Raw genomic sequence first — 26,138 nt, 5'->3', positions numbered from 1 at the left:
GAGAGGCAGGTGGTCACAGCACGTGACGGCGGAGCCTCCAGATAGGCTAGCAGGCAGGTAGCAGATGTGCGCTCCCAGGTGAGCGGGCAGGAGTCTCTGGAATGGCAGGTGGTCACAGCACGTGACAGCGGAGCCTCCAGGTAGGCTAGCAGGCAGGTAGCAGATGTGTGCTCCCAGGTGAGCGGGCAAGCTGGTCCATAGACAGACTGACAGGGGTAGGAAGGCAGACCGTCGGACCTCAGGCTAGCAAGCAGGTAGGAGGAATGTCAGGCAGGAAACAGACAGCAAACTGGCAGGTTTCTGGCAGGTAACTGGCAGGTAACTGGCAACGGGACCTGAGGGCTGAAGCAGAGTAGTGAACAGTGCAACAACATTGCTCGGGCACCTCCATTTTGGAGGAGGTGCCTTATATATAGTGAAGCCCTCCGGCCATTGGCCGGGGACTCCTTAGGACGGCTCGCGCGGCCCCTTTAAGAGGGAGGGAGCGCGCGCGACCTAAGCACAGTGGCCGGGAAGGAGCGTGCGCTGCCAGCAGAGCGGGAGGAGGACGCCGGGCTCGGAGCAGAGGGGTGAGGGGAACAGCGTCCCTGCCTAGCAGAGGGCAGGGATGCCGGCGCTACAGTACCCCCCCCTTTAGGCCCCCCCTTTTTTAGGCCAGAGAGAAATTTAGCTAGGATGAGAGGGGCATGGATGTTCTCCCGGGGCTCCCACGTTCTCTCTTCAGGACCAAACCCCTTCCAATCTACTAGAAAAAAGGTCTTCCCTCTTACCCTTTTGGTGGCCAGAATGTTCTCTACCTCAAATTCGTTTTCAGCGGAAACCGGAGCAGGAGGCGTACCTGTAGACTTGGAAAAAGAGTTAAGTACCACAGGTTTGAGGAGAGATACATGGAAGGAGTTAGGGATCCGCAAGTTGGCCGGGAGTTTCAATTTATAGGCCACCGGGTTGATCTGACTGACGACCTCCAGAGGACCGATGAACCGAGGCCCTAACTTATAGGAAGGAATCTTGAGCCGGACATACTTGGACGAGAGCCAGACCTTATCCCCTGGACGGAATTGAGGAGGATCCAGACGTTTTTTGTCAGCATGTCTTTTCATACGCTCGGATGACAGAAGGAGTGCGGACCGGGTGCTCTCCCATATGGAGGAAAATTTGTTAACAAGAGATTCCGCAGCCGGATTGTCCACCGAGGTGGAGACAGGAAATGGGATCCGAGGATGCTGACCGAAGACAACAAAAAACGGGGATTTGGAGGAAGATTCGCTCTCGTGATTGTTGTAAGAAAATTCGGCCCATGGCAGGAGATCCACCCAGTCTGAATGGTGAGCATTAACGAAGTGCCGGAGGTAACTGGTCAGGTTCTGATTGATCCGCTCCACTTGACCATTAGACTGTGGGTGGTAAGCGGAGGAGAAGTCCAGGGTGACGTCTAGCAGTTTACAAGTGGCTCTCCAGAAGCGTGAGGTGAACTGTACCCCACGATCCGACACTATGTGGAGGGGCAGTCCATGAAGACGGAAGATGTGGCAGATAAAGTCTTTAGCCAGCTCGGGTGCAGACGGGAGGCCTGGCAGGGGAACGAAATGAGCCATCTTGGAAAAGCGGTCAGCGACCACCCAAATGACCGTACAACCGGCAGAGACGGGGAGATCAGTTATAAAGTCCATTGCTATATGCTGCCAGGGGGCAGCAGGTACTGGGAGCGGAAGGAGGCGACCGGCTGGCAGATGTCTCGGAACCTTGTTGTGGGCGCAGGACACACAGGCAGAAACAAAGTCTATTACGTCCTTGTGCAGGGTAGGCCACCAGTAGTGCCGGGTAATAAGCTGGAGGGTCTTTTTCTGACCGGCGTGGCCAGCTAGTTTAGACGAGTGACCCCAGTGTAGGATCTTCTCCCGATCAGGTACTGATACGAACGTCTTACCGGGAGGGAGACGATTTAGACTCACAGGAGCCACCTGCATTACTCTGGCGGGATCGATGATGTGTTTCGGTTCCTCCTCGAGATCAGACACCAGAAAGGATCGGGACAAGGCGTCCGCCTTGATGTTTTTGTCAGCCGGGCAAAAATGAAGAATAAAATCAAAGCGAGCAAAAAACAAGGACCACCAAGCTTGGCGCGGGTTAAGTCTCTGGGCATGCTGGAGGTAAGCCAAGTTCTCGTGGTCAGTGTAAATTATTACCGGGTGAAGAGCCCCTTCGAGCAGGTAACGCCACTCCTCCAATGCCCGCTTGATGGCCAATAACTCTCGATCTCCTATGGAATAGTTGCGCTCAGAAGAGGAGAAGAGTTTGGAGAAGAAGCCACAAGTTACCATTCTCCCGGAAGATGATTTTTGGGTAAGTACCGCTCCGGCTCCAGAGGAGGAGGCGTCAACCTCCAGGAAGAACTGCTTGTTGCCATCTGGGCGATGCAGCACCGGGGCAGAAGAGAAGGCCTGTTTTAAGGAAAGAAAGGCCTCCTCTGCTTCGGGCGGCCACTCTCTGGGATTAGTGCCCTTACGGGTGAGCTCAGAAATTGGGGCAGTCCGGGAAGAGAAGTGCGGTATGAAGATGCGGTAGTAGTTGGCGAAGCCCAGGAACCGCTGAATGGCCTTCAACCCCTCCGGTCGGGGCCATTTCTCGATGGCAGACAGTTTCTCTGGATCCATTCATAGGCCGGTCTGAAAAATAATGTAGCCCAAAAAAGGAAGCGAGGTCTGCTCAAAGAGGCACTTCTCATATTTAGCGAAGAGGTGATTCTGCCTGAGCCTGAGCAGGACCTGACGAACATCCCTCCGGTGAGTCTGGAGATCCGGAGAGAAGACCAAGATGTCGTCCAGGTACACCACTACGCAGGAGTAGAGAAGGTCCCGGAAGATGTCATTGACCAACTCTTGAAAGACGGCAGGAGCGTTACAGAGACCAAAGGGCATTACCAAATATTCATAGTGGCCGTCCCGGGTGTTGAATACAGTCTTCCATTCATCCCCTTGACGGATACGGACCAGGTTGTACGCCCCACGGAGGTCCAGTTTGGTGAAGATTCTAGCCCCCCTCAGACGATCAAATAATTCTGGAATGAGCGGAAGGGGGTACTTATTCTTCACCGTGATCTGGTTAAGGCCTCTATAGTCTATACAGGGGCGGAGAGAGCCGTCCTTCTTTTTTACAAAAAAGAAGCCTGCTCCCGCCGGGGAGGTAGATTTCCGGATGAATCCCCTGGCCAAATTCTCCCCAATATATTCGGACATCGACCGGGTCTCAGCAGCGGACAATGGGTAAATACGCCCACGGGGAGGCGTAGTACCGGGTAACAGGTCGATAGGACAGTCGTATGGTCTATGAGGGGGTAATGTCTCTGCCTCCTTTTTATTAAAGACATCAGCAAATGACCAATAGGGAATCGGAAGTCCAGGTAGATTAGTTGGGGTAGGAGAAGGACGGGCGGGATGAACAGGAACCAAACAAGTCTTATGACAGTCCTGTCCCCAGCGAAGGACTTCTCCGGTCTGCCAGTCAAGCACAGGTGCATGTCTCTGGAGCCAAGGTAGACCTAGTAAGAGGGCGTGAGAGAGTCCAGGCAGAGCATGAAAAGAGATGCTCTCAGAATGCAGCATTCCCACCTGCAGAGTTATGGATTCGGTGATGAGTTGGATGGGACGTGGTAAGAGGCCCCCATCCACAGCAGCGACAGATAATGGTATAGCCAGAGGTTTGGTGGGAATGCAGTATTTTTCTACCAGGGCCTGTGAAATAAGATTCCCGGCCGCTCCAGAGTCAAGTTGGGCTAGTTCGAAATAACGATTCTCCCCGCAGATAATTGAGACTGACAGCAGCAGAGATGGAGAGGATTTATTCTTGTCTAGGTCGACCTCTCTGAGCGAACCTAGACACAGGCGTTTCCCGACCTCTCAGGGCAGGTACGGATCCGGTGCTCCTTACTGCCACAGTAGAAGCAGCTCCCCTCGGCACGGCGTAAGTCCTGCCGGGTTTTGACCATCTTGGTTTGGTCGACCTGCATAGGCTCAGGAGAGTGTACCTGGGGAGAAACGGAGGGAGTGACGGGTTTCTGAAAAGTAGGAGCTAGATGTGGAAACCTCCTCTCACGGGTGACTTCTTTGGCACGCTCCTGGAACCGTAGGTCAATCCGGGTGGCAAGAGTTATTAGGTCATCGAGAGTGGTAGGAATGTCTCGACCGGCGAGTTCATCTTTAATACGGCCGGACAGACCCTCCCAGAAGACAGATACCAGAGCGTCGTTATCCCAGGCCAGCTCCGAGGCAAGGGAACGGAACCGTATGGCATATTGGCCCACGGTGAGACTTCCCTGACGGAGGTGTAGCAGAGATGATGCGGATGAGGTCTTCCGTCCGGGTTCGTCGAAGACTTTCCGGAAAGCCATGAGAAAGGCAGGCAAGTCGGACACCTGGGGGTCTCCTCTCTCCCATAGAGGATTTAGCCAGGCCAGGGCCTCCCCGGTGAGATGGGACATGATGAAGGCAATTTTGGCCCGGTCGGAGTTAAACTGGTGGGACAGGAGTTCAAAGTGCAGGGTGCACTGATTTATAAAGCCCCGAGCCTGAGCGGAGTCGTCTCCGAAGCGAGGAGGTGCAGAAAGCCGGGGTCCGGGGTAGGATACCATAGTATTGGTGGGCAGCGGAGCTGCCGGATTGCGAGTCATGGCACTGGCGGTGGTTGCTGGTGGAGCAGTCAGAGTGTCCAGGTGAGAATTGACATTCCGCAGGTGACCCAGGATGGACTCCTGTTGGGACCTCTGACGGGACAGTTCATGACACAGGTCCGAGAGTGAGGGAGCTTGGGTGCCACCGGGTTCCATGGCCCGAGCAAACTGTAACGGGTCTGGGAGGCGGAACCTCTGAGCTACTATACAAGGGGGCGGTCCTTGTAAGGGAGCGGGTGGCGACCAGGGAAGACGGGCAGGCAGTCACAGCAGGTGACTGGGACAGTCTCTGGGTGAACGGGCTGGAGATCACGGCAAGTGACCGGGGTAGTCTCTGGGTGAACGGGCAGGAGATCACGGCAAGTGACCGGGGCAGTCTCTGGATGAACGGGCAGGAGGTCACGGCAAGTGACCGGGGCAGTCTCTGAATGAACGGGCAGGAGGTCACGGCAAGTGACCGGGGCAGTCTCTGGGTAAAGGGTAGGTACGACCTGTGATGGCTGAGCCTCCAGGTAGGCTAGCAGGCAGATGGTAGATGTGTGCTCCCAGGTGAGCAAGCGAGAGTCTCTGGATAAACGGGTGGTCACAGCATGTGACGGCGGAGCCTCCAGGTAGGCCAACAGACAGGCAGCAGATGAGTGCTCCCAGGTGAGCGGGCAGGAGTCTCTGGAATGGCAGGTGGTCACAGCACGTGACGGCGGAGCCTCCAGGTAGGCCAACAGACAGGCAGCAGATGAGCGCTCCCAGGTGAGCGGGCAGGAGTCTCTGGAGAGGCAGGTGGTCACAGCACGTGACGGCGGAGCCTCCAGGTAGGCTAGCAGGCAGGTAGCAGATGTGCGCTCCCAGGTGAGCGGGCAGGAGTCTCTGGAATGGCAGGTGGTCACAGCACATGACGGCGGAGCCTCCAGGTAGGCTAGCAGGCAGGTAGCAGATGTGCGCTCCCAGGTGAGCAGGCAAGCTGGTCCATAGACAGACTGACAGGGGTAGGAAGGCAGACCGTCGGACCTCAGGCTAGCAAGCAGGTAGGAGGAATGTCAGGCAGGAAACAGACAGCAAACTGGCAGGTTTCTGGCAGGTAACTGGCAGGTAACTGGCAACGGGACCTGAGGGCTGAAGCAGAGTAGTTAACAGTGCAACAACATTGCTCGGGCACCTCCATTTTGGAGGAGGTGCCTTATATATGGTGAAGTCCTCCGGCCATTGGCCGGGGACTCCTTAGGACGGCGCGCGCGGCCCCTTTAAGAGGGAGGGAGCGCGCGCGCGCGCGCGCCCTAAGCACAGTGGCCGGGAAGGAGCGCGTGCTGCCAGCAGAGCGGGAGGAGGACGCCGGGCTCGGAGCAGAGGGGTGAGGGGAACAGCGTCCCTGCCTAGCAGAGGGCAGGGACGCCGGCGCTACAGACTGCAATCACAACTATTCCCTACTCCCAAGCTATCTGTAGATTTGTGCGAAAATTGGCTTGAAATTAACAAGGTATAGCGCACACAGCAACAGCTGTGCCGTCTAACACGCAGCTGCAGCAGTGAGAAAATGGTGGCGACGGGGAAAATGGCTTGGTCTTATAGGGCAAGGACATGTGACATACACTGCCAATGACACATGCCCTTGCTTGTGTGAAAAAAGCACTTCGCTCCGTGTGTGCGCTGCTGATAGGCTGACAGATTGCACCTCCCCACTGTAAATGCGGGAAAGAGAAAAAAAAAATGGAGATCTTCATTATTCCTGCAGAGATCCATCCCCTGCCCCTCCCCCCACCCCGCTGTACACTCAAACTGCGTATTAACATTAATTTTCATCATTACTGAGAAAAAATCCAGTTATGATTTTGGTGCACGAACAGTTATCGAACATAACCTCGAACAGCCGAATTTTTCTCAAATCGTTCGTGTTCGCTGAACGGCTCGAACACCGCCCAAAACAGCTCGAATTTGAGATTGGCGAACAGGTCGAGTAGAACAACGCTCATCTCTACTGTTTACTCATACTATAGCCTGGACCAGACGCAGAAGGTTCTGACCATAATGTAGACCCTCATTCCCAAACTGTAACTCCTGTTGGTGGAGACAATGAGGAAGACGATGATGAGACTCAAATACCTGATTGGAGCGACAACTTTAGTTTTTTGTCAGGGCAGGAACAGGTTGGCTCTTCGGACGACGGGTGTGCTAACGCACAGGGTGATGATGATGAGGTTGGAGATCCCACTTACTGTCAACCCACAGTCAGCCAAGAGATGAGGTCAGCAGAGGAGGTGGAGGAAGATGCTAGTGACGACGAGGTCAGGTTGCGCCTTCCTGGACAGAGACGTAGTACTGGAAACACGTCAACAACTGCATCCTCAAACACAACTCTACCTCTCACCACAAGTCGTGGTGGCTCTTCAGGTCGCATGGGTGCTAAGCCTTGCATAGCCTGGGCATTTTTTCAGATCGATAAAGATGACCCAACTCGTGTTATCTGTAACTTTTGTCAGCAAAAGCTAAGTAGAGGCCAAAAAATACATAGTTTGAGTACTTCATGCATGAACCGGCACATGGACATGAAGCATAAGTTGCAGTGGGAAGCTCAGTGTGCTACAATGCGGCCTAGCCGGCCGGGCCAACCACCGTCTGCCCTATCTTGTGCATCCGCGGCCTCTTCATCCTCTGTAACTGGGGGGACAGCAGTCACACCTGTTTTGGGGCGCAGACCTGCCACCTCTTTACCCGCAACAGCCAGCTTGATTGGCAGGTCATCATTTTCTTTGGAGGTGGTAACACAAGCTGGTGTTGAGCGCTGTCCGACATCGATAGCACCACCTTTGGATCAAGGCAACCTAACATGTCCGCCTGCATCTTCCTCACAGACCGGAAGTTTGCCGGGGACACCCTTATCAACCCCGTCTAAGCACAATAGCCAGCCCTCGGTCCCTCAGATGCGGACAAGTAAAAGACCATTTCCTCCTAGCCATGAGAAAGCTAAGAGGCTGAATTTCACCATCTGCAAGCTCTTGGCTACAGAAATGCTGCCTTTCCGCCTGGTGGACACAGAGGATTTTCGAGACCTTATGTCCGTCGCAGTGCCCCAGTACCAGATGCCCAGTCGGCACTACTTCTCAAAGAAAGGTGTGCCTGCTCTCCACCAGCATGTCGCACACAACATCACCGCTTCTTTGAGAAACTCTGTGTGTGACAGGGTGCATTTCACCACAGACACTTGGACGAGTAGGCATGGACAGGGGCGTTACATGTCGCTGACTGGGCACTGGGTAACTATGGTGACAGCAGGACAAGGGGCTGCTGTCCAAGTCTTGCCGTCCCCACGAGTTGTGCGTCAATCCTCTTTATGTCAAAGTTCCTCCACTGTTTCTGCCTCCTCAACCTCCTCTCGGTCTTCCACCTGCACCCAAAGCCTGTCTGGTCATGCCACAAGCTTTCTAACTGCGCAGAAGTGATCCTGCACACCTCCTTACTATGCTGGCAGTAGGGCTCAACGTCATCAGGCGGTTTTTACTTTGAAATGTCTGGGAAATGTGAGTCACACAGCTGAGGAGTTGTGGTCAGCTCTGGAGAACCAATTTCATGAATGGTTGTCTCCACTGGACCTGAAACCAGGGAAGGCCGTGTGCGACAATGCTGCAAACCTGGGTGCGGCCCTTCGCCGGGGCAATGTCACACACGTGCCTTGTATGGCTCACGTGTTGAACCTGGTTGTCCAGCAATTTTTAGCCCACTATCCCAGACTAGATGGCCTTCTGCAGAGGGCACGGTCGATGTGTGCTCACTTCCGCCGTTCGCATCCCGCAGCTCAGCGACTTACATCTCTACAGAAGTCGTTGGGCCTGCCACTTCACCGGCTAAAATGCGATGTGCCTACCCGGTGGAATTCAACTCTGCACATGTTGCAGCGACTGTGGCAGCACCGACAAGCCCTGGTGCAATACGTTCTGACGTATAGCCTGGGCCAACGAGATCCAGAGGTGGGGCAAATCACGCTGGAGGAGTGGTCTCAGATCAGGGACCTATGCACCCTTCTGCACAGTTTTGAAATGGCGACGAAGATGTTTAGTGCTGACGATGCCATTATCAGCATGACTATTCCGGTGATTTACATGCTGGAGCACATGTTAAACAGAATTCGGAGTCAGGTGGTGGCACAAGAGGAGGTGGAGGAAGTACAGGAGGAGGAGTTGTATGCGGAAGGGCTAACATCTGCAAGGTCCAGACGGTCAGCAGCACCAAGGCGGCAGGCATGTGAGGGTGGGGAAGATGGTTTTACCAGGGCGCTTGGTAGCAGCCAAACTAGTGAGGAAGGTGAAGGATCCCAGGAAGAAGTGGAGGACGAACTGATGGAAGACTCATCAGATGAGGGAGACCTTGATCACATTTCTGTTGTGCGAGGTTGGGGGGAGAGGACAGAGGAAGGAAGCATGATTGTTACCTCGCCACCAACACAACAGGGACTTGGTGCTCCTGGATGCGCAACACACATGAGTGCCTTCTTGCTGCACTACCTGCAACATGACCCTCGAATTGTGAGAATTAGAAATAATCCTGACTACTGGGTTGCCACACTGATAGATCCCCGGTGCAAAAGTAAATTTGCAGAAATTATTCCTGCCATAGAAAGGGATGCACGCATGCAGGAGTATCAGCAGAGACTGTTGCAGAATCTTACATGTGCTTTTCCACAAAACACCAGTGGTGCACGTAGTGAATCTCACAGTTCCAACTTGCCAACCGTGGGACCGTCAAGTGTTCAGCACTCAAACCGTAACAGAACCACAGTATCTGCTGGTAACATCAATTTTGCGGAATCATTTCACCACTTTTTTAGCCCATCCTTTGCAAGGCCACAGGAGACAAGAAGTCTGACACATAGTCAACGCCTAGAGACAATGGTACAGGAGTATCTCCAAGTAAACATTGAAGCCATGACTGTGTCACTGGACCCTTGCTCTTTTTGGGCTTCCAATCTGGATAAATGGCCGGAGCTAGCCACTTACGCCTTGGAGATCTTGTCATGCCCCGCAGCTAGCGTTCTGTCTGAACGTGTGTTCAGCGCTGCTGGTGGTGTGCTGACAGATAAGCGCACGCTGCTCTCCACTGATAATGTAGACAGATTCAAGTTCATAAAGATGAACAAATCATGGATCCGAAACGACTTTTCTACCCCTGTGTCATCCTAGGGAGAGTAAAAGCTTGATGATTGGTTAAAATCACCCTACCAACCGTTTTAAGCTTTCAAATTACTAATCATGTTTATCTGTATCTTGGCTGGAAAATAATTTGGGCTTTGTAGCAGTGTGCAGCACTGATTCTATTAGGCCATCTATAATAAGCTCCACCAGATTTAAAATTACTAATCATGTTTATCTGTATCTTGACTGGAAAATAATTTGGGCTTTGTAGAAGTGTGCAGCACTGATCCTATTAGGCCATCTATACTAAGCTCCACCAGATTTAAAATTGATAATAATTTTTAGCTGCATCTAGCCCGGAAAATAATTTTGGGGCTCCGAGATGCGCAAGACACATAAGTGCCTTCTTGCTGCACTACCTGCAACATGACCCTCATATTGTCAGAATTCGAAGTAATCATGACTACTGGGTTGCCACACTCTTAGATCCCCCAAACTTTTCGATCAACCTTTTCATTTTAATAAAGACCAAAAAAATGGTCATTTTTGAAATTATAAGCATTAGCAGGTTATTAGAAACTGAAATCAAACAGTTTTCAACTCAAAACTTTATTCTAGGTGATGTTACATTTTCACATAGGACCCCTTGTTCGAAAGGAGCTTCTGAACTCTCTCGTCCATTGAATTTGTCAGGTTTTGGATGGTTTCTGCTTCAATTGTTTTGCATGAGGACAGAATACCCTCCCAGAGCTGTTGGTTAGATGTGAACTGCCTCCCGCCATCATAGACACTCCTTTTGATGATGCTCCAGAGGTTATGAATGGGGTAGAGGTCAGGGGAGCATGGGGGTCACACCATAAGTTTGTCCCCTTTTATGCCCATATCAGCCAGAGATGCAGATGTTTTATGTGCAGCATGAGATGGTGCATTATCATGCAAAAAAATGATCTTGCTGTGAAATACACAGTTCTTCTTCTTGAACCATGGCAGGAAGTGCTGTTTGAGAAAATCCACATACATTATGGAGTTCATCTTTAGCGCCTTCAGGGATCCTAAAGGGGCCGACAATCTCTCTCCCCATGATTCCAGCCCAAAACATTACTCCACCTCCTCCTTGTTGGCGCTGTAGTCGTGTTTGCGTGGGGTGTCCATCAACCAGCCATCCTCCACTCCATCCATCTGGACCATCGAGCGCTGCACGGCACTCATCCGTGAACAAAACAGTTTTGAAATCAGTCTTCATGTAATGTTTGGCCACTGGAGCCGTTTCTGCTTGTGTGAAGTGGATAGAGGAGGTCGACAGGATGGCGTATGCACAGCTGCAAACCTCTGAAGGACCCTGCATCTTGTTGTTCGGGGGACGTTGGAGGCACCAGCAGCTTCAAAAACTTGTCTGCTGCTATGATAAGGCTTTTTTGCCGCTGCTCTTTTAACCTGACGTAATTGCCTGTAGGAAAGAGTCCTCAATTTGCCCTTATCAGCACGCACACGTGTGTACTGTGAATCAGCTACATACTTCTTGATTGCCAAGACACTTCATCCTGATCATCGCGCAATATTGATTGTAGTCATGCCTTGACCTAAACACTCCACAATTTGTTGCTTCTCAGCAGCCGACACATCCTTTTTCTTTCCCATTTTGGCAGAAAATGTAGGCTGCTTAATAATGTGAGACAGCCTTCTTAAGTAGTCTTGCCTTTCATTGGACACACCTGCCAAACTAATTAGCACAGGTGTCTGCAATTGCTTACAGTGATATAAAGAGCCCTGACACACATCACCATCAATGAGTTTAACTGACAAACAAACAAATTCTTCCCTTATCACTCCTAAACACTTTTTGCATAATAATTTGGAACACAGTGTACATGTGCTTTTCCACAAAACAACAGTGGTTCACGTAGTGAATCTTACAGTTCTAACTTGCCAACCGTGGTCTGTATTGAGTTGTTCAATAAAGGGCCCAAAATTAAGATAACATAGATGGGAGAGGTCTCTATGAATAGGAATTCCTAAGTATTTGATACCCTGTGAGGGCCAGGCAAAGGGAAAGTTTGACTGGATGGAATCCTATATGGATTTGGGGAGGGAGACATCAAGGGCCTCAGACTTCGCTGCATTGATTTTAAAATTTGACCATGTAACAAAGTGATCTATTTCAGCCATAACAGCATGGATGGATATATGTGATTGAGTGATATATACTAGGACATCATCAGCAAATAGAGAGCACCTGTACTCGGTGCCTCCCACCTCAATCCACCTAATATTGGGGTTATGGCGAATTGATGAGAGCAGGTGCTCCGTCACTAGGATGTATAAGAGAGGGGACAGAGGACATCCCTGCATTGTCCCATTGGTGATTGTGAAAGGTGATGAAAATGTTCTGATGCACACCCTGGGCCTTGGGACACCCGGAGCCGGACCCTTTTTGGTGGATGCTGGTGGTTGTAGTCTTTGTGGCGGCGACCCGGTTCCGTGGCTCAGGGTGGTCAAACCAGTGGCGGAACTATTTATGTGGTTTTGATGTTTAAATGTCCGACTACGCCACCTGTGGATTGCGGTCAGAGTGAACCGCCGCTGCAGGGCAGACTGCTGAGGCTGGTGTTGTGGGTGCAGCAGAGCGTAGCATAACTCCCCACAGGAGGAGTATAGCCTCAGGGCAGTGTATGCGGAGGATGGGGGTGATGGTGCAGGGCAGCAGCAGTAACGACAAGGAGTCAGTGATGCAGTCCAGGGCCTTTACTCACAGTTCTTATTATCCAGACCACGTCTGCAGGTAACGGCTGCCCACGTCGTACTGTGCTCACCAGGTGTGGGGCTCAGACAACTCCCAGATAACTTTGGAGCGCTTCACAGGACCCCCTTTGTGTGTCCTTTGTCTGGCCTTTCTTACCAACCCTTCTGTCCGGCTGCCTCGGGCCTCCTCTTGGTAAACTTGGCGCCAGTTTCCCTGACCCTATGTGGTGCCTTCCTAGCGGGTGTAGCGAGGGGCTGCGCCACATAAAATGTCACAGCCTCCGGTTTCTAGTTGAGGGTCGTTTCCTGCCTCCACTAGTTTCGGGGACCGGTCTCCCCCTTTGGCCTGACCCCTCCACGCAGGTGGATTCGGGCGTGCGGTGGCGGCTCGCCCGTCCGCACCCCTGGGATCCCTTCATTCCTCGTTCCTGGAGCCTTCTCCGCTCCTCTTCCTTCCTTCTCCCTCTTCCAGGCCTGGGCCTCTGTTACTAGGCCCGCCTCCGGAGCAGAGCTCATGCAGAGCCCCTGCTCCCTGCCACTTCTGCTCAGACTTCTCTGCACTGAACTAAGATGGTGCCCACCTTTTATACTCCCTTCTCAATGCACCCAGGAACTGCTTCCTCCCTGCTCCTGCACTACAGGGTTCCCCTTCCTCAGTGTTCCCTCCCCCCACTCCAGCCAGGGACAGGGACTGTCGTGCCCATCTCAGAGGCATATTGGTCACCCTGCCCCACGGCAATGTGGTGTAATGCATGCAGGTGTCGGGTCCTGATCCACACTCCATCCTTACCTGAGAGTGAGATATCACACCTCTGGGTGAGGTGCAATACCTCTGTAGCAACCGAGCCCTCAGGGTGCTACAGTTCCATTTATCTTCAGCCTAGGTGACGTATTGTGATACAGGGCCGTGATTTTGGCTATAAAAGGGTCCCCTAGACCCCTACCCCAAGCTTTTTAAGAGAATCATATATGGCATGCCAGGAGACTCTATGGAATGCTTTCTCAGCATCCAACGAGAGTATCTAATTACAAATTTTTAACTGCATCTAGCCCAGGAAATACTTTGTGCCTAGTAGCAGTGTCTGCTAGTCAGCGGATTATCCCAGCTGTTAAGCAAGCTACACCACCTGTAGTTTGGACACTTAATTTTTTCAAAGGAAATGCTTCGGGACCACGGGATACTCAGTGAAGAGCATCAGGAGGCACCCCAAGGCATAGGGGCTGGGACTGGCAGTAGGATGCCTTGCGGTGGACAGCTGAGCTCGATCCTTATAAAAGCTTTTTAACTGCAGCAGCTTTAGTGGACGCTACTGGAGCTGGAATTACGCAGCTGCTGGCATGAGACTTGCCCTCCAATAGATCCTTGTAAATGGATTTAAAGTGTATTCATTCAAATTAGAGAGACAATTTAAATTAAAAAGCTTAGAGCTGCCTCCACCACAGGGGGGCTCGCTCGACCCACCAGCGGACAGGCACCAGTATTGGGAGAGGGGGGCTGGCCGTCAGGGTTCACCGCGGCTCTGGCACAAACCCGGCGACACGGAGGTGGCACTGGCAGGAGCGGACTGAACGTGTCGGCTTCTCACTTTTTGGATCTTAGAAGGGCATGACATGCCTATATCTGTGTCTCCCCCTCCTTTTACTCCTCCACCTCTTTTCTTTTCACATGACTATATGTACTTGTCACTTTTCCATGTGTTATTTGTGTCTTCTGAGCAGTTTGTCAGCTTTTGGACACCTTTGAAGGTGTTTTCTATGTGTTTCTATGTGTTTTTGTTTGCCTGCCATTGGTTTTAACGGTGTTCGAAGGTGTTCGACGAACAGTTCGACAAACAGTTCGGCGAACACACGGGTGTTCGACATACCGAACCGAACTCGAACACTACGGGGGTGGCTCAACACTATTGGACACGTGCACGTGCAAAGGTACACCACTCCTGACGTTCTGCAGTTGGCAAAGTCTTTCATCTCGTATGTGCGTTTAGTCACTGCACTCACAAAACTCTTTGAAGGTGTAACAAATTTACAGAAGGAGCAGTGACCACACCTGAACGTACCCTTAGATCTATTTCTCAACCATGTGACCTCCTTCGTCTGAGGCGTAAAGTGACTATGTACGACTGTATACTTAACGGATCTCCCCCTCCTATATGTAACCGAGGGTGTTTTAGAGACCAAGTCCGCCACATCCGGATCCCCTCGTAGGATCCCCCAGTATTTTTCAGGAATGCCCATTTCTTTCCTTGACTGATCATCATAAGTACCTATCAGTCGTGTGATGGACTCAGAGTTGCATCTGTCTCTTGGAGTGAGGAGGGACGATCTATCTATTGTCCTTGCATGTTGATAAGCCTTATCTATTACTCCTTCAGGGTAACCCCTAGTTCGAAACCTATGGGATAAATCACATGACTCAGATTGAAAGTCATTCCACGAGGAGCAGTTCCTCCGCACCCTAAGGAACTGTCCCTTGGGAATGCCTCTTTTTAGAGGCGGAGGATGGAAACTCCCCCACTCTAGAAGGCTATTGGTAGCAGAAGGTTTACGATACAGTGAAGTTTTTAAGGTGCTGTCACCATTTCTTGAGATTTTTAAATCTAGGAAGGAGATCTCATCCACTCCCACCTCGCATGTGAAGGATAGTCCAATAGGGTTTGTATTCAGATGTGTCATGAACGTCCAAAAAGATGCCTCATCCCCTGCCCACAGGACGAGGATGTCGTCAATATATCTGCCCCAGAATAGTATCCGTGGGGCCCAGACGACATCCTCGTCCCTGAACACAACAGTATCCTCCCACCAGCCCAGGAGCAAATTAGCGTAAGTAGGGGCACAAGGGCTCCCCATCGCTGTGCCCCTGAGTTGGTGGTAATACTTTCCATTGTATAGAAAAAAATTATGTCGTAGTACAAAATCCAAGAGTTCCAGGACAAATTTGTTATGTGGCCCCAGGTGTGTCCCTCTACTTTTCAAATAGTATTCAACGGCAGTTAAGCCCACCTCGTGTCGAATGCTACTATACAGGGCCTCAACATCAATTGAGGCCAAAATCGTATTAGAGTCAATGGACACACCTTCTAATTTGTTCAAAAGGTCCATCGTATCCCTCAGATATGATGGGAGGGCTAAGACAAATGATCTCAGGACCTTATCCAAGTACACGCTCGAATTTTGGCACAGGGCATCAATCCCAGCCACAATAGGTCTTCCCTTGAGGGGACTGATGCCCTTGTGTATCTTGGGAAGTGCATAGAACATCACTGTTACAGGCCATTTTGGAAGGAGAAAGTCATATTCATTTTTCGAGAGCAGATTCATTGTCAATGCACATGACAGAATCTTAGATAGTCCCACCATGTATTCACTGCTGGGGTCCTTACGTAAGACTTCGTATGTGGACACATCTGATAGGAGGCCCTGGCACATTTTAATGTACTGGGTATCGTCCAAGACAACAATGTTGCCGCCCTTATCAGAGGGCTTCAACACTACTGCATTATTAGCACACAAGGATTCCAATGCCCTTTTCTCCCCCAAGGGCAAATTAGAACGTGCTGGTTCATACCTTGGGTTAATATTGCGGATCTCTTCAGAAACCAATTTAAGGAAAATGTCGATGCCCCCTATGTCACTGACTGGGGGCATCCTATTGCTCCTAGGTTTCAGATCAGAGAAGGGTCCGAGGCCAGGACTCCTCTGTCCCTCCTCTGATAATTCTGATAATGTTAACACATCCGGGAGATCCTCCAAGGATATGCCCAATTGTTGGCACTTCAATCTGTCATTATGCAGAAAAAACTTTCTCCATTTTAATTTTATGGTAAAGAGGTTAATATCTTTTATCCAAGAAAAAGGGTCAAATCTCGTTGTTGGAACAAATGTGAGGCCTTTCCGAAGAACAGACCTCTCACAATCAGACAAAACATAGGAAGATATATTAATTATCTGATTTTCACTATCCTCTGGAAAATCATTTATCCTATAACCCACTATCTGTGCACGTGCACGTGTCCAATGGATTATATCGGGAAAACGAAACGTGAATTACGTGTCCGGATAGGCGAGCACCTTGGAGACGTGAGACATAGCAGAGATACACCACTCGCCAGACATGTGATATCTAAACATGGGGGTGACGTGGGATGTATTTCTTTTAGGGTCTTGGAGGTTGTGGCACGGTCAATCAGGCAGGGTGACTGGAATAAAAAAATACTCCAACGGGAGGCCCGTTGGATTTTTTGGATGGAGTCAATGGCCCCTGGGGGCATTAATGAACAGTTGAGCTTCTCGAGTTTTATCTGATTCCAAGAATGTGATATTAGGGGCCGATTAGAACCAGCCTATATGATATTGGTCTAATGATCACCATATGTATATACCCATTGTGGCTAAATATGTATCTATATTTTGGGGACTTATTTTTCCCTACTCTAACAGCTCTAAATACTCTGTGAATGATAAATAATATTGAAATATGTGGATAACACTTTAATTATATAATAGTCAGATTCCAACCTTCCTGTTTCTTATATATTAACGCTGAATGCTTTTGTCCCTTGATGTACAGCGTATATATTTACATTCTGCACTGGATAACTTTGGATATCTTAGCACTGCTGTCGTTTTGTCCGCCCATGGCGCTTTAAGTATGTGGGGTATGCTGGTGTGTGGTGTGACTGTTGGGCCGGTGTTTACTTCTTGCTGGCTACCATGACAACCCCTGACAAACGTTTATATGTATGGGTGCAGATTTGGCCTCTTAACCATGCGCCGACACATTTGGATGACATCATATCCGGTGGACGCTATGTGCGCACCGTTACTTTCGGGTGCGTGCGTTCCAGGTGCGCTTCAGATATCCTTATGCACTCTGGTGACGTCATTTCCGGTGGGCATCACCAGCATATCGTCACTTCCGGGTGCGTGCGTTCCATGTGCGGTCCACGGACCTGCATCTGGCGGTGGACGCTGGACATGTGCATGATGACAGCAGTACACATGCCTTTGTGATTAATACTAATTGGGGGGCTGAGTTGTGTTTATAAGGGAGGTGTGAGGGCAGGAATTTTTCATACACGCAGCATTGTCTAGCAATCTGGAGTGAGGGATTGATGTCCTCCCCAGGTCCCCTGATGAACCCTGGTGGAAACTAGGGGGAAACGCGTTGGGACTACTAAGGATAAGTGTCATTTTTTACTTATTAATGATAATCTATTTTTTTTACTGCTGGGACTAGCGACCATTAAGAATAAGTGTTACTGTTTACTTATTAATGAAAATTTATATTCTGATTGCCATTCTCTAGTCATTTGAAAAGGAATAGGGACTATTAATGATAAGCGTTTTTTCTGTCTACTATTTTGTACATCTATAATAGATAAAATCTGGACCTGATACTATGTTATAGATGTTATGCTTTTTCAGATACCAGTACCAAAATCCCATTTGATGTATGGGGAGACATTTACCTGGGTGGGTTTTTGGAGCCCTTTTGGGGTGCATAGCTGGATTATCAAAGTGGAGCATGTACCTATACATTGATTGATTGCTCTGGCTGCTATCTGATTTTGATCTGGCTATGGCAAAACGAACACTGTGCTCTTCTACTCTAGAGCATTTATGCATACCCTACCAAATGAATTTGGCCATCTATAACCATTGATTCATTATCGGCTTCTTTACTTATACGTTCACTTTTTCTACCCTTTCTCACCATTGTGGTTTTGTTTAATCTAAGATAAGGGTCCTTGTAGGGACATTAGGGTTACCGACGTTGAGCGGGGGCGCCACGAAGTACAAATTAGGGTGCCAACCTCCGCTGTCAGGTAGGGAGAGGATTTAGGGACAGAACAGGGACAGCTTTAACTTGTATTCCCTCCCGGTTGGTTTATTACCCTAGTCTATATGTCCTACCATTAAGAGTTTTATTGTTGTTTGTCTATGGACTTTCGGGTCCTTTTTAGAGATAATTAATAAAAGGTATTTTTTAGGGGGGCTGTGTGTCTGCTGGTTGTCTCTATTTATTAGGCCCCTCATGTGATATTTTGTTTAGGTGTTTAATTCTTTCTTCTGTGTCTAACATTATGTCCTCCCTCTATCTAAAACTGAATCTGTCAAAAGCTAAACTACTCATATTTCCTCCCTCCACTAACCTATCTATGCTCGATATTGCCATTTCCGTTTGTGGCTCAGCCATTACTCGCCAGCAACAAGCCCACTATCTTGGGGTCATTTTTGATTCAGATATTTCTATCACTCCTCACATCAAATCACTCGCTCGTTCATGTCATGTACACCTCAAAAACATCTCAAGAATCAGGACTTTTCTTACCTTTGACTCGGCAAAAACTCTTACTGTAGCTCTTATTCATTCTCGTCTCGACTATTGCAACTCTCCACTTATCGGGCTCCCTCTTACTAAACTCTCCCCTCTCCAATCCGTCCTTAACGCAGCAGCCAGGATCATATTCCTCGCAAACCGCTACACCGATGCCTCTTCCCTGTGCCATTCATTGCATTGGTTGCCCATCCAATATACAGTAGAGTTCAATTTAAACTTATCACGCTTACCCACAAAGCACTCCATGCTTCAGCACCCCCTACATCTCCTCCCTTGTTTTAGTCTACCATCCTACCTGTGCCCTCCGTTCTGCCAATGACTTAAAACTAAAATCCTCCATAATCTGAACTTCCCATTCCCGTCTCCAAGATTTCTTGCGTGCAGCGCCAATTCTTTGGAATGCACTACCCAGGACAGTTCGCTTAATTCCCAACACCCACACTTTCAAGCGGACCCTAAAAACCCATTTCTTTAGACTGGCCTATCACCTCAACATACTAACTGTCTCAGTTTTGACCCATATTAAAATCTTCTTCAATTTCAGGTTCATACCATCCATGCACTTAATAACATCGGTCTGGACTGTACACATACTGGCTGGCGACCAGTTCATGTATTATTTATCCTTTTTAGTATATCAAGGCTGCATTATACAATATATGTACATTTTACCTTTTGTGTCTCCCCCATTTCCTCATAGACTGTAAGCTTGCGAGCAGGGCCCTCAATCCTTTCGATATGAGATATGCTTATTCTATATTGTCTGTATAAGTCCCCCCTAAAATTGTAAAGTGCTGCACAATATGTTGGCGCTATAAAAATACAAATTATTATATTATTATTATTACTATGATGGAGACGTTGTCGTGTTGGTCTGGGCCAGATGGAAAAGACGGGAAAAGTGAACAATTTAATCAGAAAGAACGTCATCTGTAGGTCACTATATATAACTGTACTGTAATCTCTTATATGTTCTGCAAGACTGGCATCTATCAAAATATATCACCATATGGCAGTAATATCAGTGCTGGTTTTTGTATAGAGATTATTTTTAGTAACAGTGCGGTCATCTGCTGAGGTTCTCCAATATTCTCTATTAGGGTGCACCACTATCGCTGTAATCAGGGTTAATTGGTTAGGAGCCCACTCAGAAGTTTCACCCCCGTGAACCAAAACCCTAGCTAAGCCTCTGAGAAGACAGATTGTGGATGGCTTTGCATGTCAAGGTTAGGGTTTTGAACTGGAGTCTCTGAGCAATGGGAAGCCAGTGAAGGGATTGACAGAGAGGAGAGGCCGGGGAATATCGGGGGTACAGGTGGATTAGTCGGGCAACAGAGTTTAGGATAAATTGGAAGGGTGTGAGAGTGTAAGAAGGTAGGCCACAGATCAGGAGGTTGCAGTAGTCTAGGTGGGAGATGATGAGGGCATGCACTAGTGATTTGAAGATTCTTGTTTAATGAATGTGCGGATCCGGGAGATTTTTTTTACTTGGAGTTGGCATATTCCTTACTCTGATCCTCCTTCCTCCCACCATGCCGAGTGCCAGGACACAACTCATGCCACATTTGGACACTTCGAAGAGCTGTTCTGTTCATCTTTCCAATAATAGATTCTGGCCTCTGGCTCCGTTTGCTTCAAGCGGGGCAACAGAAGATCACATGTAGCAATGCCCAAATATTTGAGCAGCGAGGGTCACCTGAAGGTGATGGTTTGAAAGTGCAATTGCTGTCACAAAAGGTGTATGATGATGAGACACAATGGACAGAAAGTCAGAAGGAGGACCAGGGTGCGGAAGTGTAAGATGAGATGGTGGATTATGAAGTCAATGGCCCGAACTCCTGAGTCCAGAAACAGTGTCTGCGGGTGACACCACTGCCTCTTCCCCTGTTGTACGTGCACGCCAAGCCTCCGTCCATAATGCAGGCGAAGATGCATTCCACCCTAAACCTGTTGTTGCACACTTGCAACCATCACCGTCAGCAAGCACATCCACATCCTTGTCCCAGTGCAGCGTTCATTTGTCCCTAACCCAGTGCTTGGAACACAAGCGCAAATACTCACTAGAGATGAGCGTTGTTCGACTCGAACTGTTCGCCAATCTCAAATTCGAGCTGTTTTGGGCGGTGTTCGAGCCGTTCGGCGAACACGAACGATTTGAGAAAAATTCGGCTGTTCGAGGTTATGTTCGATAACTGTTCGTGCACCAAAATCGTAACTGGATTTTTTCTCAGTAATGATGAAAATTAATGTTAATACGCAGTTTGAGTGAACAGTGGGGCGGGGGGAGGGGCAAGGGATGGATCTCTGCAGGAATAATGAAGATCTTCATTTTTTTTTCTCTTTCCCGCATTTACAGTGGGGAGGTGTAATCTGTCAGCCTATCAGCAGCGCACACACGGAGCGAAGTGCTTTTTTTCACACAAGCAAGGGCATGTGTCATTGGCAGTGTATGTCACATGTTCTTGCCCTATAAGACCAAGCCATTTTCCCCGTCGCCACCATTTTCTCACTGCTGCAGCTGCGTGTTAGACGGCACCGCTGTTGCTGTGTGCGCTATACTTTGTTAATTTCAAGCCAATTTTCACACAAATCTACAGATAGCTTGGGAATAGGGAATAGTTGTGATTGCAGTCCTTTTAAGGACTAGGTTATAGCATTTCCTACGACTTTTATCAAGCAGGTCTGTGCTCTTAAATAGATAGGTTGGGAGTAAAGACTAATTGTAATTGCAGTCCTTTTCAGGACTAGGTTACATCAGTTCCTATCAGTTTTTGCCAGGCAGGTCTGTGCCAGTGCTGTGCAAGTTTTTTTCACAGCATTTGGCTGAATCTAGCAAAGATAATCCTTTTTGGCCTATTGCAGAGTGTGTTAGTCAGTGGAGTAGCCTATCTGTGTTGCAAGATATACCACCTGTGTATAGAATACCAATTTTTTTACTGCACCTAGTGAAGTAAAATCTTTTGGGCATAGCATCATTCTATTAGTCCATCTATACTGACCTCCATCAGGTTGCAAATTGAATATAATTTTTTTCTGCATCTACATAGTTACATAGTTACATAGTTAGTAAAGCCGAATAAAGACTTGCGTCCATCAAGTTCGACCTGTTAGTTCTGTAATTGCTAAAGTTGATCCAGAGGAGGGCAAAAACCCCAAATGATTTAGCCAATCTTCACCTGAGGAAAAATTCCCTCCCGACTCTGAAACCAGCAGTCAGAATAAATCCCTGTATCAACCTACTATTTTATTCTATTTTTAAGTATATGCAGAAATCTGCCTGGTATCTAGAAAAGCATCCAGTCCCCGCTTGAACTGGTTTAGTGAATCCGACATTACCGTCTCCTCACTCAGTGAATTCCATATTCCTAGCTCTGAAAAAATATTTGGGCTTCTAGCAGTGTTTGGGACTTGTTCTATTAGTCCATCTATACTGACCTCCATCACGTTGCAAATTCAAAATAATTTTTTGTCTGCATCTAGCTCTGAAAAAATATTTGGCCTTCTAGCAGTGTGTGGGACTTTCTCTATTAGTCCATCTATACTGACCTCCATCAGGTTGCAAATTAAAAATAATTTTTATCTGCATCTAGCTCTGAAAAAATATTTGGCCTTCTAGCAGTGTGTGGGACTTTCTCTATTAGTCCATCTATACTGACCTCCATCAGGTTGCAAACTGAATATAATTTTTTTCTGCATCTACCTCTGAAAAAATATTTGGGCTTCTAGCAGTGTGTGGGACTTGTTCTATTAGTCCATCTATACTGACCTCCATCAGGCTGCAAACTGAATATAATTTTTTTCTGCATCTACCTCTGAAAAAATATTTCTTTGTAAATGTTTTTTCCCAGCAATATGCGCTCCTGAAGGATGATGATGGAACTTGATATTCGGATTCAAAGAATTTTTATTTCAAACTAAAATACAACCGGTTTCGACTTCTTTGAGTCTTCCTCAGGTATAACATCATGCATATAAACAGATCTATCTACCCACATTTTATAGCAGATATCCCTGCTTGTCATTTTGGGTGGAGACTGAAAGATCTGTTTTTCAGACACACCCAGATACTCAGATATGCAGGATTTTGCACTCTGAGGAATCTAACAAAACCCATATACTAAATGACTTTCATACAGTTTTAAAAAAAATATATTTTTTTTACACACAAATTTTTTCTTTTTTTTCCTCCTTTCCTTCCTTCCTTCACACAGAAAGCATTTTCTTTTCTAAAAACACTATAAATATAATCATAATTTTACCATATATAAAATGTCTTCTAAAATGTTATTGAACATACTAAAAGTGTGATTTCATACAGAAATGTAAAATCCTGCAAAAATGTACATTATGACAAAATTTAAAACATTTTCTTTCTTCATATTAAAACCATTATCAAATACAATTTAGTAAGAAAAAATAAATAAATAAAAAAAATATAAAAAAATATAAAAAAAAAAAAATATATATATATATATATATAAAAAAAAATAAATATATACACATATATATATATACATACATACACATATATACACATACATGCATATATGCATATATACACACGAAAAAATATATACACACATATATATATATATATGCATGCACATGCATACCTGTCGACATTTGCATGTCAAATACCCTCTATAATATCATTTAATCCATCTGGGTATAATGTACCCAGACGGAAGATCCAATATGATTCTCTCCGGTTTAAATTTTGTACCCTATTAGTACAATTCTCAGGTATTTGCTCCAACGGGGTCACGGAAATATTAAATATTTTATTATGCTTCAAACATAAGTGCCGAGATAAGCTCTGTTTTAAAAACCCATTTTTGGTATTGTGCCTGTGGCCATTCATACGGGATCGTAGGGACTGGATGGTCCGACCCACGTATTGCAGGCCACAGGTACAGGTAATGACATATATTACAAAATCACTATCACATGTTAATTTTTGTGTGATTGCTATAGTTTCACCCGTACTGTACGATGTAATGTACTGAGTCATATGATTGATGATTTTGCAGGTACAACATTTTCGGGAGCCACATCGATGGACCCCCGGTTTGAAAGCATCCGTTTTATTTGTCCTAGTTTTTTCTTTTTTCTTAATACATTCCTGTTCCCCATCTTTGGTCATTCTGAGATTACTAGGGGCGATTATACCCTTCACTGTTTGGCCCCTACGAAAGGTAATATTGGGTCTATCTGGTAGAAGTTTTATCAAAAATGTATCCTTTTTCAACAAGTACCAGTATTTATTTAAAATGTTTCTTATCTCCGTATTACTACGATTGAAAGCGGTAATAAAGTTATACTGCCACCCATCTTTTTTTCTTTCCTTATTCTTGTTAATTATCTGCTTGGGCTTTTCTCCTCCTTCCTTCGTTATCCCCTCCTCCACATCCTTATTTTTGTTATTCTCTCTAGATAAGCACTCCTGCTGAGTTCTTGCTAGATTAGTTCTGTATGCTGCCATAATTAATCGTTTTGGATATTTCTTATCTGTAAACCTATTGATCAGAATTTTTGATTGTTCCACATAATCTTCCTTATTTGTATTATTTCTCCTAATTCGACGAATTTGGCTATAAGGAATGTTTTGCTTCCATTTTTGATGGTGTGCGCTCCGAAAATCAAGGAAGCCATTAGTATCAGTTTTCTTAAAGTACGTTTTAGTGCTGATTTTTTTATTTTTATGGGATTTTTCTAAATCGAGGAAATTTATTTTTTCTTTATTGACCTGTGCAGAAAACGTGATCCCCCAGTCATTCCTATTTAATGTCGTGATGAATTCTCGAGCTTCAACCTCAGTACCTTTCCAAAAAATGACTAGATCGTCAATATAGCGACGATAATATAATATGTTGTTACAGTGGGGGCGCTGACACAAGGGCGATGAGGACTCGAAGCATCCCATGAAAAGATTTGCAAAACTTGGGGCTACCCGAGTCCCCATCGCTGTGCCAAGCCGCTGTATATACAATTGCTCCTGGAAAGTGAAAAGGTTATGTTCCAATATAAATTTTAGACCCATTATTAAAAATTGTCTCTGATTTTCTGGCATATCTACTATCCCATTCAAATAATGTGAAACTGAATTGATTCCCAATATGTGTTCAATATTGGAGTAGAGAGCATGTACGTCTAAGGTTATGAACATGTAATCTTCTTCCCATGCAAAATTTTCACATTCTTTTATTAATTGACTGGAGTCTAGGAGAAAAGAGGGTAATTTTCTAACTAGATCCTGTAAGTGCAGATCGATGTAATGTGACAGTTGACTGGTTAGTGACCCTATACCCGAAATTATCGGTCGTCCGGGAGGTTTCACAGGGTCTTTATGCACCTTTGGCAGGTGATAAAAGAGGGCTGTATTTGGATTTTTGTTAGTCAGGAATCGTTTTTCCCTTTTATTTATGATGTCTTGTTTGAAGGCAGTGTCTATCAACCTATGATATTCTTCAATATGTTTTTTGGAAGGGTCAACATCTAATTTTTTATAATATTTTGCGTCTGATAATATATTGTATGCTTCCTCCAAATAGTCATCTCGGTCCTGAATACCCCCTCCTTTATCTGCCCCTCTAATCACGATTTTTTCATTGTCCTTTAGTTTTATTAAGGCTTCTTTTTCTTCCTTTGAAATATTCGTTTTTTGAATAGATCTTTTATTCCTGGTTCTTACTCCAGAACTCATGTTTTCTGTTTTCCCTTTTTGTATGTTTTTCTCTCCAGTCCTATTTAATCCCCGAAATTCCTCGGATACCAAAGCGTAAAAAGTATCCAAATGGCTGCCCCGGTGGTGAGTGGGGTTAAAATTGGATTTGGGGCGGACATTTTTATGTATACTATTACTGGGTTGTATGGTATCAGCTTTTTCAATAGTTTTTCCTTCATTCGTATCTTTACACCCTGCTGTTCGATCCATTATAGCAAAATGTCTAATAAGTGTTAATTTGCGGACATATTTATTTAGATCTAGGAATAAATCAAAAGGCCTGGCTCTCTGTGTGGGACAGAAGCCCAGACCTTTAGAAAGAATTGCTTCTTCAGCCTTAGAGAGTTGGTATTTAGATAAATTAAATAATTTTATCGTACTGTTCTCTACATTCCCTTCAATATTATTCTTTTTTATACACCTCCTTCTTATGGGGAGACCAGAGTTTTTTCTTTTCTCCCTCCTCTAGAACCTCTGGTCCTCCTTTTCTTTTTGAGGATTGCAACGGTGTTGGAGGAAAATACTTTGTGATCAGATTCTTCTTTTGTACCT

This window comes from Phyllobates terribilis, unplaced genomic scaffold (assembly GCF_046119375.1).
Source record: "Phyllobates terribilis strain yellow unplaced genomic scaffold, ASM4611937v1 Scaffold_13__5_contigs__length_258822181, whole genome shotgun sequence".
Classification (NCBI taxonomy): Eukaryota; Metazoa; Chordata; class Amphibia; order Anura; family Dendrobatidae; genus Phyllobates; species Phyllobates terribilis.
Note: the sequence above shows the minus strand (reverse complement) of the source record.